This window comes from Coregonus clupeaformis, chromosome 30, assembly GCF_020615455.1.
Source record: "Coregonus clupeaformis isolate EN_2021a chromosome 30, ASM2061545v1, whole genome shotgun sequence".
NCBI lineage: Eukaryota > Metazoa > Chordata > Actinopteri > Salmoniformes > Salmonidae > Coregonus > Coregonus clupeaformis.
In genome coordinates, this window is record NC_059221.1 from 6,562,157 (window position 1) to 6,576,131 (window position 13,975).

General features: G+C 43.0%; 1 protein-coding gene and 1 long non-coding RNA gene across 2 annotated transcripts in view; one reads left to right on the forward strand and one right to left on the reverse strand.

The window, feature by feature from the left end:
* The window catches only part of LOC121545959 (kazrin-like), a 367,424-nt gene that overhangs the window by 54,861 nt on the left and 298,588 nt on the right, over nt 1–13,975 (forward strand). The window lies entirely within an intron of this gene.
* On the reverse strand, nt 2,666–11,921 carry LOC121546775. Its single transcript, XR_005996413.1, has 3 exons — nt 11,797–11,921; nt 3,396–3,474; nt 2,666–3,189 (listed from the first exon to the last, which is right to left on the reverse strand). It is a non-coding gene; the product is annotated as an uncharacterized LOC121546775 (long non-coding RNA).

Genomic DNA, 13,975 nt, shown 5'->3' on the forward strand with positions numbered 1-13,975 from the left:
TATCTGCATTCATCAATATTATCCACCAATAACCTTCAGGATGGAATGTGAGCTTGGCTTTTAAAAAATGTGAGTGACTAATAGAAACGTATCCGAATAATCTTTGTAAATCCTTTTCATGTTTGTTTTTAGCACGCAGACAGATCCAAGGTTCCGGGAAGGTTGTAATCTCATAAACCTGTTTCACTGTGTACCGTTATTAGCATAACATGATTTGGATGGCATAAGTAGGTGGGTTTGATTGCTGTTTTAAAGGGCATGTTGCAAGTTAAATGTGCCAATATAAATAGAATATACACCCCTTGTAGATGGCAATAAAAATAAAAATAAACGTTTTCTTTTTTTCGGGCTACTAAAGAACAATTATGTGAAGCACGAGTGCTAGTAAGCAACGCCCCCTCAAGTGCATAACGCAGCCTGTGATTTTGCCTGTGACGTTCATTGGGGGAGACTGGAGCTGACTGGGGATAACATCTGGTGAAGACGCCGGTTCTATAAACAAGTAGCTATTACTCTTCAGCCTGAAGTCCTAGAATGATGCTAAAATGATCTGCTTGAAGGTAATTGTCTATTTTATACGTGTACATGGTTTTTGTTGGTAAAAGGCATGAACTTGGCATTGCTAGCTGGCTTACATTTACATTTTAGCAGACACTCTTATCCAGAGCGACTTACAGTTAGTGAATGCATACATTTTTATAATTTTTTCATACTGGCCCCCTGTGGGAATCAAACCCACAACCCTGGCGTTGCAAGCGCCATGCTCTACCAACTGAGCTACACGGGGCTTCTGACCTATTCATCCTACTTTACTAGCAAATGGCCAGCTGTATCAGGCAGCTTTAGATGCGAGGGGAAAATTAATAGCTATATTTGCTAAGCTATCCATCTGATTGATAAAGTTGATAAAAAATGCCATTAGCTAGCTAGATTGAAACTGCTGGGGGAAAGTTAGCTAACGTTACCTAACTCCCACCATCAGTCTGAGTTCACCACCTTAGCTAGCTACTATAAGTGGACTGTAGCTAGGTTTCTAGAAAATAACAACTACATATTTGCTAGCTATAATACTGACTATTGTGAACACTTTTACCAAACTCCTTCGTTCCCCTGCCTGTTTATTGATGCACTGTTGACTGAAAAAGATTTCACTGCAAATAGGCTGTTGTTTTGGTATAATTTGGCTGAATAGGCTTGTGCACATTTATATCAGTGTTTCATTAGTTAACTAAGTTACTGACTGACTAGGCTAATTCTTATTCATGGTTTTTGGTTTTGTTGCATTTCAGATGAAGAGGGAGTTAGATCACTAGAAAGCAGCATGCAGACAGACCAGGGCCTGTATTCACAAAGCATCTCAGAGTAGGAGTACTGATTTTTGGATCGCCTTTTATATCACAATGAATGAAAACTGTTGTGCTGATTAAAGAAGCAATAAAACTGGCCTTCTTGAGACTAGTTGAATATCTGGAGCATCAGCAATTGTGGGTTTGATTACAGGATTAAAATGGCCAGAAACAAATAACTTTCTTCTGAAACTCATCATTCTATTCTTGTTCTGAGAAATTAAGGCTATTCCATGTGAGAAATTGCCAAGAAACTGAAGATCTCGTACAACGCTGTGTACTACTTCCTTCACAGAACAGCACAAACTGGCTCTAACCAGAATAGAAAGAGGAGTGGGAGGCCCCGGTGCACAACTGAGCAAGAGGAGAAATACATTAGAGTGTCTAGTTTGAGAAACAGACGCCTCACAGGTCCTCAACTGGCAGCTTCATTAAATAGTACCCGCAAAACACCAGTCTCAATGTCAACAGTGAAGAAGCGACTCCGGGATACTGACCTTCTAGGCAGAGTTGCAAAGAAAAAGCCATATCTCAGACTGGCCAATAAAAATAAAAGATTAAGATGGGCAAAAGAACACAGATACTGGACAGAGGAAGATTGGAAAAAAGTGTTATGGACAGACGAATCGAAGTTTGAGGTGTTCGGATCACAAAGAAAAACACTTGTGAGACGCAGACCAAATGAAAAGATGCTGGAGGAGTGCTTCATGCCATCTGTCAAGCATGGTGGAGGCAATGTGATGGTCTGGGGGTGCTTTGGTGGTGGTAAAGTGGGAGATTTGCACAGGGTAAAAAGGATCTTGAAGAAGGAAGGCTATCACTCTATTTTGCAATGCCATGCCATACCCTGTGGACGGCGCTTGATTGGAGCCTATTTCCTCCTACAACAGGACAATGACCCAAATCCCAGCTCCAAACTATGGAAGAACTATTTAGGGAAGAAGCAGTCAGCTGGTATTCTCAACCCTATTGAGCTGTTGTAGGAGCAGCTTGACCGTATAGTACGTAAGAAGTGCCCATCAAGCCAATCCAACTTGTGGGAGGTGCTTCAGGAAGCATGGGGTGAAATCTCTCCAGATTACCTCAACAAATTGACAACTAGAATGCCAAAGGTCTGCAAGGCTGTAATTGCTGCAAATGGAGGATTCTTTGACAAAAGCAAAGTTTGAAGGACACAATTATTTCTAACCTTGTCAATTACTACATTTCCGATGCATTTTGCTATATTTCCTATTCAAACTCAATTCATGTATGTTTTCATAGAAAACAAGGACATTTCTAAGTGACCCCAAACTTTTGAATGGTAGTGTACAGACACCGCTCCCTGAGGAAGGCTCTAGTAGTCGAAACACGTTGCAGTTGTGCGTCCTGATGTACTAGACTGACTGCTCCCATATGTATTATTTTGTAAATATATTCTGTTAATAGTTCACTAAAGTTTATTGCTACATACCGGCTGTCTACTCGTCTTCTTTCTTTGGATTTCCTGCCATTTAGGGGCCTACCTTCCCACTGCCTTCTTCTCACCGGAAAGACATTAATAAAAATGTTCACTCTGGACATGAGACTCCTTTTAAATCATAATCTCTAAGTGTATTTGTCTGGATGTTTAAGTTATCACAGCAGTTAGTAAACAAGTGAAGACCAACATGACAAACATGCTTTGAAAAAGTTATTGTTTTGTAATCTTACAATAAAAAAATTAAAAATTGTTGTTCATACAAAACTTCATGGCATTTGGTCATCCCCAAAATGTGGCCATTGAAAGTCTGCGGATAGCTGACAACAGAGTGACAGGTTTGTTGATGTGCTGCTCTAGAGTTCCATAGCCCAGCAGACTCACCTAGAGGAAAGGGGGATGGACACATGTTAGTTTTGATAAATGTCTGGGAGACTTTTACAGGGAGAAGAGGGCATGAGTTTGAGTGAATACAGTAAATCCACTCCAACCGTTGGCCCTGGATAATATGCTAGCATCACACAAGCAGACTGCCATAGTGAAGGAGGTTTACATAGTGCATCAAGTATACTATTATGAGTGGAGCTTACTTCTCTGTGCTCTGGAGAGATCGCAGGTAGTTGGTCAGAAGGCTCTGGAAATCCTTGGATCAGTCTGTCTTTGTTGCACCTGGAGAGAAACTGATAGAGTAAGTGAGTGTGCTTGATAGAGAGAGCACTCACCCCTGGCCTACCACTGGCCCAGGGCCTCCTGCCTAACCCTCCAATCGCAGACAGGGAGTTCCTCCAGGAGTAAACCGTTGTATGGTGCATACGGCTCTTTCACATTTATATGAGTGTATTATTAGCTCTTGAAATTATATAATGGAAAACATTATATCATGACCTACTGGCACGGAGTGCTCCATCTTCCTGCTGATAGCAAGCCTCAACCTGAATGCATGATTCAGTCTTTAAATGACAATAGAGTGGTCGTCACTAGTTAACACAACCACAAAGTCATACATCCCGTCCCTTTTCTACAATTTATCTTCTTAAAATCTGATTTTAAGCCTAACCTAACCACACTGATAACCTTATACCTACCCTTTAAATTGAGACCAAAATGCAAAAGTTTGTTTTCATGAATTTGGCCAATTTTGACGTTGTGGCTGTGGTAACTAGTGGAAACCCAACAGAGCTGATACAAAAATGCATGCCATTTTGTGATTATGGTTACGACAAATTACATGGCATCCATCTGAATTTATAGCTAAGCTATTATTCATTTTATGGCACCAAGTACCATTTCACTAACAATTGTAACCTTGACTTATTCCATCATGATATCAACGACAACATGCTCCTTATTTGAATATAGTTAGCTGCTAGCTTAACATTTAAGTCATTTAGCAGACAATCTTATCCAGAGCGACTTACAGTTAGTGCATACAATTTTCATACTGGCCCCCCGTGGGAAACAAACCCACAACCCTGGCGTTGCAAGCGCCATGCTCTACCAACTGAGCTACAGGACGGCTTTTGCAGCTAAACTGCTTCAAATAGGGTGATTAGTCTAGGTAGCAAGCTATCTAAATGACAACCCTATTAATTGTAGAAGTATCGACTCTATTGCTTAATTCAGAAAGTAGGCTTCACTTCCGAGTTACATATGTAGGCATTAGATCGCTAGCTAGTCAACATGCATTGTTTCTGACATGCCATCATCCTGCTTACTTTACATCTGACAGATATTTAGCTATTGTAGCTAGCTAGATAATAATGGTTTATGATAATTGCAGTTAGTTCATTATCTAGCTAGCTAACTAGCTAAGTGTAAAAAGCAGCTCGCTAGCTAGCGAGCTGCGTTTTACACTTAACTGTCTAGTTGGTTAGCTAGCTAGCTATCAAAGACACTCACTCGGTAACTTCCAATACTTTACAGACCATCTAGACATTACTGTAGCCAAAAGGGTTGGGCGGTATTCAGATTGTCATACCGTTTCTGTACCATACCAGGGTATATGGTATTATCTGAAGTGCACACAAAGGTCGCAATTTCTTTAAACACTAATTTTTTTGGCAACAGGGATCTTGATCCAGAAAGGGATTGAATGTCTCTGATGTAACCTAGAAGCTTGATCTTGACATCTAGCCACTTAGCTAGCAAGTTAGCAAACCACATGGATAGCTGGAGCCCTGAGCTGGATATAATTTTTTTGACACATCTTAGATTTCTTATAGTTATATTTAACTTATAGTTCTAAGCAGTGGCATAGCACGCACCCGAGCACAATTTGTAAATAAAAAATGGAAAGAAAATGTGCGTGGTTTCCTGCTACGCCACTGCTTAGATGGCGCAGACAGAGGGCACTTCGCCTCGAGCTCCGATAAAACATTGCCGTTTTTTTTCCTAGTGTTTTAATCAAATTTTCTTAATCAGTTTGTTTCGTGCTTTACTACACACACCCGGGAATAACTTTTGGAATACGAATCGCTGGGTACTCACTGTCCTCCCGACCTCCCTGAATTCCCTGAGACAGCAGAACAATGGACTAGCTTCTTCATGAGGAGCCGAGCTGCTTGGGAGTCCTACCAGAGAGTAGGAAACGAATACGCTGACGGAGAGGCAGACGTGGCGGGGTCTTAGTGAGATTAAGACGCCGGGCGACCCGTCCTCCATTACCGAGCATACTACTCACCAATGTTCAATCATTAATGAACAAACTTAACGAACTCAGAGCTAATATTTCCTTCCAGAGGGAGATCAGATTCTGCAACATACTCTGTTTTTCAGAGACTTGGCTTTCCTCCGACATCCAGACGGATTATATACAACCAGCGGGTTTGACAGTTTTTAGAGCGGATAGGAAGCGGGCTCTCTCTGGCAAGAGCAAGGGTGGTGGGCTCTGCTTTATGACTGACAACACATGGTGCGAAGGGGGACACGTACAGGATCTTGTGAGTTTCTGCTCCGCCGACTTGGAATACTTGGGCATAAAATGTTGTCCTTTTTACCATCTGAGAGAGTTCACCCGGATTATCACCATGGCTGTGTACATCCCGCCCCAAGCCAACAGCAAAAAGGCTCTCAAAGATCTTCATTGGACCCTGAACAAACTGGGGACTGCATTCCCGGAGGCAGCGTTCATTGTTGCGGTGGACTTTAACAAAAGTAATTTGATAACCGTGCTCTCATATTATTACCAACGCACCTTTTCGGCTCGGGTATAAGGCCCTCTCCCGTTCTCCTTTCGGAATATCCGACCATGACTCCATCTTGCTTCTCCCCGCCTACAAACAAAGACTCAAGAGGGACATTCCAGTGATCAGAAACCATGTGTTTGATACCATTCCACTAATTGCGCTTCAGCCATTACCATGAGTACGTCCTCCCCAATTAACGTGCCACAAACCTCCTGTGCTCTGGAGATAATGTCAATGAATACACCGACTCAGTCGCCGGATTCATAAAAAAAGACATAGATGACGTGATACCGATAGTATATTTCAAAACGTACCTGAATCAAAAACCGTGGATGAATAGCAGCCCTGTAGCAAAACTGAAAGAGAGAGATGCTGCTTATAAACAGCGCAAGGTGACCGGGGACAATAGTTTGGTTAAACAGTACAAATATGACTTACGTAGATCGATCAAGATGGCGAAACACAAGTATAGAGACAAAGTGGAGGTGCAATTCAGCGGGTCGGACACAAGGCGTATGTGGCATTGGCTCCTAACGATAACGGATTACAAAAAGACGAGCTAAACAACTTTTTCTCAAGATTCTGCCGAGGAGAGCCCCCGATGACAACGTGGGCTACACACTCACAGTCTCAACTGAGGACGTATGTAAGTCAAAAAACGTGTTAACCTTCGCAAGGCCCAGATGGCATCTCTAGCCTTGCACTTAGAGCATGTGCAGACCAGCTGGCTGTTGTGTTCTCTGACATTTCCAATCTCTCCATAGCTCAGGCCTCTATACCCACCTGCTTCAAGATGTCCACTATCATCCCTGTGGGAAAGTAACTGAACTGAATGACTACCGACCAGTAGCACTAACTTCCGTCATCATGAAGTGCTTCGAGAGGCTAGTCAAAGACCATATCACCTCCTCCCTCCACGATACACTCAACCTTCTCCAATTCGCCTACCGCCCTGACAGATCAACGGACGACGCAATTGCCATTGCATTGCACACTGCCCTTACCCACCTGGACAAAAGGAATGCATATGTGAGGATGCTGTTCATCGACTACAGCTTGGCCTTCAATACCATAGTGCCCTATAAGCTCATTACAAAGCTCACAGCTCTGGGTCTGAACTCCTCCCTATGCAGCTGGTCCTGAACTTCCTGACAGGCTGCCCCCAGGTGGTGAAGGTAGGCAACATTACTTTCTCGACACTGATCCTCAACACGGAGGCCCCACAAGGGTGCGTCCTCAGTCCCCTCCTGTATTCTCTGTATGCCCACGACTGCGTGGCCTCACACAGTTCCAACTCCATCATCAAGTTCGCTGACGACACGACAGTAGTCGTAATTAACGGGTGTGCCTTCTGAAAAGTTAATTTCCTTCTTAATGCATTTGAGCCAATCAGTTGTGTTGTGACAAGGTAGGGGGATATACAGAAGATAGCCCTAGTTGGTAAAAGACCAAGTCCATACTATGGCAATAACAGCTAAAATAAGCAAAGAGAAACGACAGTCCATCATTACTTTAAGACATGAAGGTCAGTCATTACGGAACATTTCAAGAACTTTGAAAGTTTCTTCAACTGCAGTTGCAAAAACCATCAAGCAATATGATGAAACTGGCTCTCATGAGGACCTACACAGGAATGGAAGACCCAGAGTTACCTCTGCTGCAGAGGATAAGTTCATTAGAGTTACCAGCCTCAGAAATTGCAGCCCAAATAAATGCTTCACAGAGTTCAAGTAACAGACACATCTCAACATCAACTGTTTAGAGGGGACAGTGTGAATCAGGCCTTCATGGTCGAATTGCTGCAAAGAAACCACGACTAAAGGACACCAATAAGAAGAAGAGACCTGCTTGGGCCAAGAAACACGAGCAATGGACATTAGACCGGTGGAAATTTGTCAACATTTGAGATTTTTGGTTCAAACCGCCGTGTCATTGTGAGACACGGTGTGGGTGAACGGATGATCTCCGCATGTATAGTTCCCACCGTAAAGCATGGAGGAGGTGGTGTTATGGTGTGGGGGTGCATTGCTGGTGAATTCAAGGCACACTTAACCAGCATGGCTACCACAGCATTCTGCAGTGATACGCCATCCCATCTAGTTTGTGCTTAGTGGGACTATCATTTGTTTTTCAACAGGACAATGACCCAACACATCTCCAGGCTGTGTAAGGACTATTTTACCAAGGAGAGGGATGGAGTGCTGCATCAGATGACCTGGCCTCCACAATCCCCCGACCTCAACCCAAATGAGATGGTTTTGGGATGAGTCGGACGGCAGAGTGAAGGAAAAGCAGCCAACAAGTGCTCAGCATGTGGGAACTCCTTCAAGACTGTTGGAAAAGCATTCCAGGTGAAGCTGGTTGAGAGAATGCCAAGAGTGTGCAAAGCTGTCATCAAAGGGTGGGTATTTGAGGAATCTCACATATAAAATACATTTTGATTTGTTTAACACCTTTTTGATTACTACATGATTCCATGTGTGTTATTTTATTGTTTTTATATCTTCGCTATTATTCTACAATGTAATTTTTTTTTACTTTTACTTACTTTTGACTGGTACTGTATATTGTTACTTTTTTTTTTTTTCACTCAATGATCATGCGGCTGCTCCCCCTATGGTCATTCCACCCCACCCCCTCAACAGTCTTTACTCTGCCTCCACCCCAATGGATATGTATTTATTCATCACTGCCACAGTTTATATTGTTTTTTATTACCATTTTCATTATTTTATTTCACTAGCCCTTCGTGTTGCAGCTCGAAGTCTACGATTTTTACTCTACACTGCAATCACACCTGCAACCATGTACATGTGACTATTAAACAATCTGAATCTATAATTATAAGAAATCTAAAATATGTCAAATAAATGATTTCCTGTTCAGGGCTCCAGCTATGCATTTGGTTTGCTAACTTGCTAGCTAATTGGCTAGATGTCAAGATCAAGTTTCTTGGTTACAGCAGAGACATTCAATCCCTTTCTGGATCAAGAATTAGTGTTTAAAAATAAATAAAAATAACTGTGGCGCAGTGGTCTAAGTGGTATAAGGCACTGCATCGCAGTGCTAGCTGTGCCACTAGAGATCCTGGTTCGAGTCCAGGCTCTGTCGCAGCCGGCCGCGACTGGGAGACCCATGGGCGGCGCACAATTGGTCCAGTGTCGTCCAAGGTAGGGGAGGGTTTGGCCGGCAGGGATGTAGGTTCGTTTCCCACGGGGGGCCAGTATGAAAAAAACAAAAAAAAAACATGTATGCATTCACTAACTGTAAGTCGCTCTGGATAAGAGCGTCTGCTAAATGACGAAAATGTAAATGTAACAGTATTGAAAATCATACCGTCAGTATTTCGAAATACCCCGGTATAACCGGTATACCACCCAAGCCTATTCCTCGGCCGACTCCTTCTTGCCTACTCTCCCGTCTATAGGTGTTCTTTTGGGTTCAAAACGTTATGGCTGTAGTCCGGTGCTTCATTGTCAAAAGAAACCCACTTGCACACTGCTATCTGGTGCAGCCAGGCAGTCCATGGCTCAGCGTTCCAAAAGTATTCACCTGACTCTACGTCAAGCCTCGACAATGTTCTATTTCATATTTTTATGGTGTGCGTGCAGCCCAGAAGAATATAGTCGATTATATCTCTAATATACAATGTTGGATTGAAAAAAAAAGTGACATACCAGATTTATACATACAGTATATAAACTACTCATTATTATTTATTATTTTTTTAAAGTGAAACATGGCCTTTACGCTCTCGCTGCTACAGTGTGTGTTCAGGTAATGGACTAAGGAGTAGGATAGTATGTGTGAATTTGGAAATGTGATACTTATAGCTAGTTTGTTAGCTAGTTAGCTTGTCTCAACTCCACATTGATAGCTACCATGGTCTTGTAGTGGATGCGAGCTTCGACTGGAAGCCAGTGGAGTGTGCGGAGGAGCGGAGTGACATCGGAGAACTTTCGAAGGTTGAACATCAGGTGGGCTGCAGCATTCTTGATAAGTTGCAGGGGTTTGATGGCGCAAGCGGGGAGCCCAGCCAACAGATAGTTGTAGTAGTCCAGACAGGAGATGACAAGTACCCGGATTAGGACCAGCAGCTCTTCCTGTGTGAGGTAGAGTCGTACTCTACGGATGTTGTAGAGCAGGAACCGGCAGGAGCGTGTTACTGATTCAGATTAGGTCTAGAATTTAGGGAATGATTGGTACCAAACATAATGCTCTTAGTTTTAGAGATGTTCAGGACCAGTTTATTACTGGCCACCCATTCTAAAACTGACTGCAACTCTTTGTTTAGGGTTGCAGTGATTTCACTATCTGTGGTTGCTGATGCATATAGGGTTGAATCATCAGCATACATGGACACACAGGCAGCACGCTAGGACAGGCCATACAAGTGCTAGTAGTAGCGTGCAACATAAACAATATATACATAGTCAACTGTTAGCATGGCTATGCTAACAATGTTGGCTGGTGGGGCTAGCATAGCACAGTAATATGCAGTATAAGCTTAGCGGCTATGCTAATATGTAAACCACGTGTTAAACACAAGGCCCGTGGGCTGAATCCGGCTCATGACACATTTATTTTTGGCCCATGCAATGATTTGGGTTGTCAATTAATTTTTGGCCCACTTCCATACCGCCCGTGAATCGCTGCACTACAAGTCACAGCAAGCACTGCCGACGTGCTGCATGCCAAACGGCAGTGCATTGCCACACACACACCCCTCCTCCCAGACCCATCCTCCCAGACCCAAACACGAGCCAGCCAGTGCACTGTACCATATCATCACTAATATTCTACCAGACCGAAAGTTTAAATGTGTTGTATGTAGGCTAAATCTCCATGCCAAGTTTTGGTTCCAACGGGTCATTGCTGTAGCCTACAGAATGTAATCTTGGTTGTCAAAAAGTTATAAGATAAAGGATTCACAAGCGAGTATAAATGAGTCAATAGTCATCTACTTCATGAAATTACAGCCTGATGCGCTGGCATCGGTGAATTCAATGTCAACTGCGCTGCTTTTGTGTGTCCCATTTACAGTGATCAGTGGAGGGAAAGTGTACAGACATGCCACAGTCCTAGCTAGGCTACTAAAATGTTGTAGTCTGGCTTCGGTTTTTAAAGCTTGACAATGAATAACCCAAAAACAAAACCTGCAACAAAACACCATGCAAAGGTGAAACATGTAGGCCTATTACAGCAACATTTGAGCAGTAGCCTAGGCTGGCTACTCAACCACAAGACATTTTGAGTGCACCATACAACATTGTTGCATTCAACAGCACCTGTGATCCGTGCAGTGCAAAAAAACGAAAAACATGTTTCAAGTTTAAATGTTACAACAACCTAGTTATGAAATACTTTTTGATTTGTGTCGCAGCATATAATGCACATCTGCAAGCATAGCAGCGAAGGCTGGACAAATATGATCACTTATTTTCTTTTAATATGCTAAAATGCTATGTACATAAATGGAAATTATAAAGCGTCATATTTTTTCTAATAAAACAAGGGCCATTTTGGGTCGCAGTTGTAGGCCTATGCAATGTTTTTGGTAAAAACAAACATAATAGGCTATGTCTGGCCCGCAAATTCGTTGTGTTTTTTCAATATGGCCGTGCACTGATTGAGATTGACACCCCTGATGTAAACAATAGGCCTCTAAGATATGACCATAGAGGCAGCCATCCTGGGTTACATAACAACAACAGGCAGCAGCCATCTTGGGACCAAAGAGAGTACATGCAGAGGCCAAGTATATACAACGTACAACAAATCCTATGAAAACTGAAAACCTACTTACATGGTCATGGACACAGTAGACACTAGTGGTGGAATGTCCAGAGAGGAAGTGGCCCAGGAGTGGTCCAGCTGTTGGTGTGCAGGACATAGGTTTATGAGAGAGCTCCTCACTCTGCCACTGCTTGCTGGAGACTGCATTCAGAGTGGGAGTTTGAGATCCACCAAGTAAGGACTGTGATTGGCTGACCAAGTCACATGACCCTGGCAACCTGGTCCGTCACACAGAGGTATGAAGTGTCTTCTGCCGTTAAACAAAAGGGTCAGGCTGAGGAGCGGGTTGGTAGCCTACTACAGCAGTAAAAGTCACAAAGTTTCTGTCTCTAAGACAGGGTGAGGGAGCAGGGTTTTCTACAACAACAGTGGGAGGAAGTCACTTCCTATCAATCTACTTCATCGCCATGTGTTGGTTTAGTTGTTTTCCCTCTAATTTCCCCAGCTATTCCATCACCATTTAGCAATTAACTGTTGACCATCCTATTCAACACCTAGCGACCTGAAGTTTGGACCTCATGGTGTAACGGACAGTTAGAGGGACCCGGGTTTGTGTCCGGGTGCGGCTACCCCCTTCAATTTGCTACAATATTGAAATATCTATGCTTTAAATGCAGTCAATGTAGTTGGCTTTGAATTCGTCAACAGTCTACCCACCACCAAGAGACTAGACTCTTCCTACTCCTCCTCATTTTCATGTCTTGTCCAAAACTGGATGTTTTCTACATTTAATCTGGTTAGTGAGGGTAAGTAGGGTAAGGGTGGATATAGCTGTCATAATGTGAATTGTTTGTATGTTCAGAATGCAAGAAGAAACCCAGGGGTGTTCAATCTCAACAGCATAAGGAGCTCACTGATAGTGTTCCTAATAACAAGATTGAATGCCCCTCCACTCATTGCACTATAGCCGAGGTGGCAAATGCAATTACATTGGTTCCATGTTGTCTCTACAGCAATCTAGAGGTGAGGAAAGTTGGTTCTAGGAGTGGGGCCAGAAGGAATGAATCATTGCCTTAAGGCCACCGGCTACCACTGCAGTAGAATGCATCAGCAGCCAGTGACTGGTTTACTTACACTTTCACAAAGAGAATTTAGATTAGCCAATAATAAATCCAGGCTGTGTTTATTCTGTATTAGGTTCTACGGATAATGAATGTATAAGCATGATTTACGATTTATGGCTTAGTTAAAAATCGGACAGATCAAATGTTAAATATATTTGATTTGCTTAGTTCAAGACATGTACTGTATGTACTATATTTACTGTGATAATGTATTGATGGGCAGCATACTCAGTGTAATTGTGCAATGAATTTTTCTTTCAAGATCTTTATATATATACATACATACAGTGTCACGCCCTGACTCAGGGGATGCTTATATGTTGAGGCAGGGTGTGTATATTCCTTGTTGTGCTTGTTCTATGTATGAGGATCTAGTATGTCTAGTTCTATGTTGGCCGGTGTGGTTCCCAATCAGAGGCAGCTGTCGCTCGTTGTCTCTGATTGGGAACCATACTTAAGCAGCCTATTGGCACTGTCTAGTTGTGGGATCTTGTTCCGTGTAAGGTTTGTTGTTCTGTACTACCTTGGACTTCACGTTTCGGTTGTTGTTTTGTCGTGTTGTTTATTACGTTAATAAACATGTACGCATATCACGCTGCGCCTTGGTCTGACCCGTCATTAAATGAACGTGACATACAGTATATCACACTGTCATTCTACATGACATTATCATCCATTGTACATACGTACCCATTGATCCATAAAGCAACAAAAAATTGCATTTCCACAAGTTACTCAAGCAACAATGTCAGTCCTCTTAACTGGCTCTGCCAAACCTTTGAGCACATAAAATGTCAGTGACTGCACGGTTACTCCAGTCAGTGTGGAAACTGCAGGCTAAAGATTGAAGGAGGAGGAGGAGGGAGGGTTGTTGTGAGGGGGTGGCGCTTTTCTCCCAGGGGTCCCTTCATTTGTCCTGCTGCTGAAGGTAAGACTGTGTCTACTTAGTAAGCATGACAGGTTCACACTGAGAGCGAGGTTGGCAAAGGACACCGTGTGTGACAATTTATCGAGTCCTCTTGGCATGAGCTGGAGGCAGCCAGCCCTCACCTAGATAGATTTAGCTGAGGGCACCTATTCTGCCCTCGACTGTTTAGCAGCAATGTGACCAGAGAAGACAATACC